The 6000-nt window shown below is 35.1% G+C and overlaps 1 protein-coding gene across 3 annotated transcripts in view; it reads right to left on the bottom strand.

Annotated features, from left to right (window-relative positions):
• LOC128663707 (cytosolic purine 5'-nucleotidase-like) overlaps positions 1–6000 on the bottom strand; it is a 326364-nt gene that overhangs the window by 195138 nt on the left and 125226 nt on the right. The gene's annotated exons all lie outside the window — the stretch shown is intronic.

The raw sequence follows: 6000 nt of genomic DNA, 5'->3' as shown, positions 1-6000 counted from the left end.
GCAATAGTATTCTCTGTCTGAATCATGAAGGAAAAAGTTAGAGTTTTGTGTCCCTTTAACTATGTGTTTAACCCCTTTGTAGGGATTAAGCACATAGTTATTTTAAAGGAATACTGCAGTCCCTTAAGAAAGACATTAAAATCATTGTATATATGCACAGTCCACAATTAGGCACTACATCTTAACATCTACCTACGAATACGGATTATATTAATTTTTTGTTTGTTTTGTCTCTGAGTAGTCTATGGACACACCCCTTGAAAGGCTCTTCATTATGTTGTATCTATTTTGCTGTGGCCAATAAGGAAAAGACATAAATGCGCGCCTGCATATGTATACTATATACCAGTTATTAAAGAGACATAAAAAGGTACAATTGAAAAACATAGTAGGCAGCCAACAAAATATCCAGTCACTCGTCATACCTTTTTGAATCTCACTGTATGGCTTACATTTAAAATCTATATGTTTATGTGTATGTTTGTTATCTTTGCTGGAACTGCTGCGCCACAGGTTTGTCAATGAGTGAGCATTTTTAGTTTTAATCTGAAGTTCAGTGTCTTAACTATTTTGTCAACGAGATAAGGGCTCCCATGGCTATTCTTGTTTACATGTTCAACACGTAATTCTTATCTTGTGTTAAAATAGCTGTATCAGGCTGCGTAAGCACTAGAGGAGAGTACAGTATAATGCTTGCAAAAAACAAAAACTATAAGTGATACGAGAAACTTTAAGTACTTGGACTGACAGTTGATTTGAAAATTAGAATGAATGTGTCCATATTATTAGGTAAATGGACAAGATAAAAAATACTTCAAAACATGTCTGATTTATTGGCGTAATTGATGTTCATTGTGACATTGATTAGGACATAAAATACAAGGGCTAGATTACAAGGGGCACACTAACTGTTGCGCTCAAACAATATGGAGTAAATAGCGCATGTTTTACAAGTTGAAAGTAAATGCGTTCACTTGAGAGCAATCGAATTTAACAAGCGTCAGGTTAGCATAACTTAAAGGGACACTGAACCCAAATTTTTTCTTTTGTGATTCAGATAGAGCATGCAATTTTAAGCAACTATCTCATTTACTCCTATTATCAATTTTTCTTCTTTCTCTTGCTTTCTTTATTTTAAAAAGAAGGCATCTAAGCTATTTTTTTGGTTCAGAACCATGGAAAGCACTTGTTTATTGGTGGGTGAATTTATCCACCAATCAGTAAGAACAACCCAGGTTGTTCACCAAAAATGGGCCGGCATCTAAACTTACATTCTTGCATTTCAAATAAAGATAAAAAGAGAATGAAGAAAATTTGATAATAAGATTAAATTAGAAAGTTGCTTAAAATTGCATGTTCTATCTGAATCACAAAAGAAAACAATTGGGTTCAGTGTCCCTTTAAGAGCGATGGTTAAATGTTACACGAGACAAATAAGTTGCACAAAACATATTAAAAATACATTTAAAAGTACTGTTACACTCATTAACAGTTTGATAAAACAAATGTTTGAAAAAAAGATATATGTGTGTACATATGTATTTATATATTTATGTGTATATATGTATTTTACAGACATACTGTATATACACATATAAACACATAAATACACACATATATATATTTGCAATTTAATAAAGTGTTTAACTGTGAATGTACCGTAAATATATCACATTCCAAAGTTCTTCACATAGGGGAATATGTTCTATGTATTTTTAAATAGATATTCATATATCTGCATATATCCATACCTATATAGAATTATATATGTGTGTGTGTATGTATATATATATGAATGACGAAATGGCAAAGAAGCTGTTAATAAACAATTTAATACATTCCAACAATTAAAGGGATAACTGGAAACACGTTAAAGGGAAGAATGTTTTAAAGTACAATGTCTCTTTAACTATGACAATTATGTTTTATTTTTTTTATTTTATGCTAAAATTTGAAGTTTGTATGTATTAACCCCTAAACCTAAGTCTAACCCTAACCCCCCCTAACTTAAATATAAAGAAAATTATTATCATTAACTACATTATTCCTATTTAAAACGAAATACTTACCTATAAAATAAACACTAAGCTAGCTACAATATAACTAATAGTTACATTGTAGCTAGTTTAGGATTTATTTTTATTTTACAGGCAAGTTTGTATTTATTTTAACTAGGTAGAATAGTTACTAAATAGTTATTAACTATTTAATAACTACCTAGCTAACATAAATACAAACTTACCTGTAAAATAAAACCTAACCTAAGTTACACTAAAACCTAACACTACACTATAATTAAATAAATTAACTAAATTAACAACAATTAAATCAATTAAATTAGCTAAAGTACAAAAAAACAAACACTAAATTACAGAAAATAATAAGCAAATTACAAGATATTTAAACTAATTACACCTAATTTAATAGCCCTATCAAAATAAAAAAAGCACCCCCAAAATAAAAAACCCCTAGCCTAAACTACCAATAGCCCTTAAAAAGGCCTTTTGCGGGGCATTGCCCCAAATTAATCAGCTCTTTTACCTGTAAAAAAAATACAAACAACCCACCCAACAGTAAAACCCACCACCCACACAACCAACCCCCCAAATAAAATACTATCTAAAAAAACCTATGCTCCCCATTGCCTTGAAAAGGGCATTTGGATGGGCATTTCCCTTAAAAGGGCAGTTAGCTCTTTTGCAAGCCCAAACCCTAACCTAAAAATAAAACCCACCCAATACACCCTTAAAAAAACCTAACACTAACCCCCTGAAGATCGACTTACCGGGAGAAGTCTTCATCCAAGCCGGGCCGAAGTCCTCAACGAAGCCGGGATAAGTCTTCATCCAAACCCGGCGAAGTGGTCCTCCAGACGGGCAGAGGTCTTCATCCAGACGGCATCTTCTATCTTCATCCATCCGGCGCAGAGTGGCTCCATCTTCAAGACATCCGATGCGGAGCATCTTCTTCCTCCGACAACTTCCTCCGACAACTAAAGACGAATGAAGGTACCTTTAAGTGACGTCATCCAAGATGGCGTCCCTTAGATTCCGATTGGCTGATAGAATTCTATCAGCCAATCGGAATTAAGGTAGAAAAAAATCCTATTGGCTGATGCAATCAGCCAAGAGGATTGAGCTTGCATTCTATTGGCTGTTCCAATCAGCCAATAGAATTGAACTTCAATCCTATTGGCTGATTGCATCAGTCAATAGGATTTTTTCTTGGATCTTGGATGACGTCACTTAAAGGTACCTTCATTCGTCTTTAGTCATCGGATGAAGAGGATGCTCCACATCGGATGTCTTGAAGATGGACCCGCTCCGCGCCGGATGGATGAAGATAGAAGATGCCGTCTGGATGAAGACTTCCGCCCGTCTGGAGGACCACTTCGCCCGGCTTGGATGAAGACTTCTCCCGGCTTCGTTGAGGACTTCGGCCTGGCTTGGATGAAGACTTCTCCTCGTAAGTCGATCTTCAGGGGGTTAGTGTTTTTAAGGGTGTATTGGGTGGGTTTTATTTTTAGGTTAGGGTTTGGGCTTGCAAAAGAGCTAACTGCCCTCTTAAGGGCAATGCCCATCCAAATGCCCTTTTCAGGGCAATAGAGAGCTTAGGTTTTTTTAGATTATTATTTTATTTGTGGAGTTGGTTGTGTGGGTGGTGGGTTTTACTGTTGGGGGAGTTGTTTGTATTTTTTTTTTACAGGTAAAAGAGCTGATTACTTTGGTGCAATGCCCCGCAAAAGGCCCTTTTAAAGGCTATTGGTAGTTTAGTTTAGGCTAGGTTTTTTTTTTTTTTTTTGGGTGGCTTTTTTATTTTGATAGGGCTACTTAGATTAGGTGTAATTAGTTTACATATCTTGTAATTTGTTTATTATTTTCTGTAATTTAGTAGGTTTTTTTTGTACTTTAGCAAATTTAATTTAATTGATTTAATTGTTGTTAATTTAGTTAATTTATTTAATTATAGTGTAGTGTTAGGTGTTAGTGTAACTTAGGTTAGGTTTTATTTTACAGGTAAGTTTGTATTTATTTTAGCTAGGTAGTTAATAACTATTTAGTAACTATTCTACCTAGTTAATATAAATACAAACTTGCCTGTAAAACAAAAATAAATCCTAAGCTAGCTACAATGTAACTATTAGTTATATTGTAGCTAGCTTAGGGTTTATTTTATAGGTAAGTATTTAGTTTTAAATAGGAATAATGTAGTTAATGATAGTAATTTTCTTTAGATTTATTTAAATTATATTTAAGTTAGGGGGTGTTAGGGTTAGACTTAGATTTAGGGGTTAATAACTTTAATATAGTAGCGGCGACGTTGGGGGCGGGAGATTAGGGGTTAATAAGTGTAGGTAGGTTGCTGCGACATTGGGGGTGGCAGATTAGGGGTTAATAAATATAATGTAGGTGTCAGCGATGTTGGGGGCAGCAGATTAGGGGTTCATAAATATAATGTAGGTGGCGGCGGTGTCCGGAGCGGCAGATTAGGGGTTTAAAATTTTATTGTAGTGTTTGCAATGCGGGAGGGCCTCGGTTTAGGGGTTAATAGGTAGTTTATGGGTGTTAGTGTACTTTTTAGCACTTTAGTTATGAGTTTTATATTACGGCGTTGCACCATAAAACTCTTAACTACTGACTTTAGAATGCGTTACGGATCTTGACAGGGTAGGGTGTACCACTCAGTTTTTGGCCTCCCAGGACAGACTTGTAATACCAGCGCTATGGAAGTCCCATAGAAAAAAGACTTTACGAAGTTTACGTAAGTCGTTTTGCGGTAAGGTCAAAGAAGTGTGTGGTGACCCTAAACCTTCAAGACTTGTAATAGCAGCGGCCGTAAAAAAGCAGCGTTAGGACCTCTTAACGCTTCTTTTTTACCCTAACGCACAACTCGCAATCTAGCCGATTGTTATGCCCCCCCCCCTTTCAATTGCAGTTCGAATCAGCTATAATATAACATTTTTATGCAAAAATATTTTCAATAATGCATGATAGAAAATTATAGATCAGAACTGGGCACTTTGTAGGAACTTAAAAGGATAGTCTAGTCAAAATTGAACTTTCATGATTCAGATAGAGAATGTAATGTTAAGCAACTTTCTAATTTACTCCTAATTTAAATTTCTCTTCAATTTCTTGGTATCTTTATTTGAAAAGCAGGAATGTAAGCTTAGAAGATGGCCCATTTTTGGTTCAGCACCTAGGTAGCATTTGCTGATTGGTGTATAAATGTACCCACCAACCAGCAAGTGCTACCCAGGTGCTAAACCAAAAATGGACCGTCTTCTAAGCCATTCTTGCTTTTTTTTTTTTTTTTTAAAACAAAGATACCAAGAGAATGAAGAAAATGTGATAATAGGAGTAAATTAGAAAGTTGCTTAAAATTGCATGCTCTGTCTAAATCATGAAAGTTTAATTTTGACTAGACTACCCTTTAAGCAAGCTGAGCATGAGAAGATAATAAAGACACCATAAATACATTATAAGCTCTGCAGAAGACCTTAGTGAGTATGTATGTGCATTATTTCTTTGTTTAGTGAAATGAATGCTGAAAAGGACAGTGGTCTATAGCATTCAGCTTTTCAGTCCCGTATTTATTAGAGAAAACGTGCAACACACAAATACCAGTGCAAATCCAGATACTTGTGTTGCATGTTTTCTCTAATATATCTGGCACTGAATAGCGGAATGCTATAGACCACAGTATTAGTTTCACTAAACAAAATGAAAGTATGCACATATCTAATACTGAATCTAAGGGCCACACAAGCACTGCATAAACGCTGCAAGCCAAGAAGTGCTTTTTATGGAGTAAATAGGAATGCACACATACTATATTGTGAGTGCGCAGATCGTGTATAAACTTGTCACAATCATAAAGGACCGGCATGGAGGGAAATCACACAAAATCTTTGGTGGCTTTTTTGGAGTATTTTATTGTTATGTTTGTGTATCTCCTTCCAACCCAGAACTGCTGCATAGCGAGATAAACAGCTCTCAT

This window comes from Bombina bombina, chromosome 6 (assembly GCF_027579735.1).
Source record: "Bombina bombina isolate aBomBom1 chromosome 6, aBomBom1.pri, whole genome shotgun sequence".
Classification (NCBI taxonomy): Eukaryota; Metazoa; Chordata; class Amphibia; order Anura; family Bombinatoridae; genus Bombina; species Bombina bombina.
This window is presented reverse-complemented; position numbering and strand designations above follow the sequence as displayed.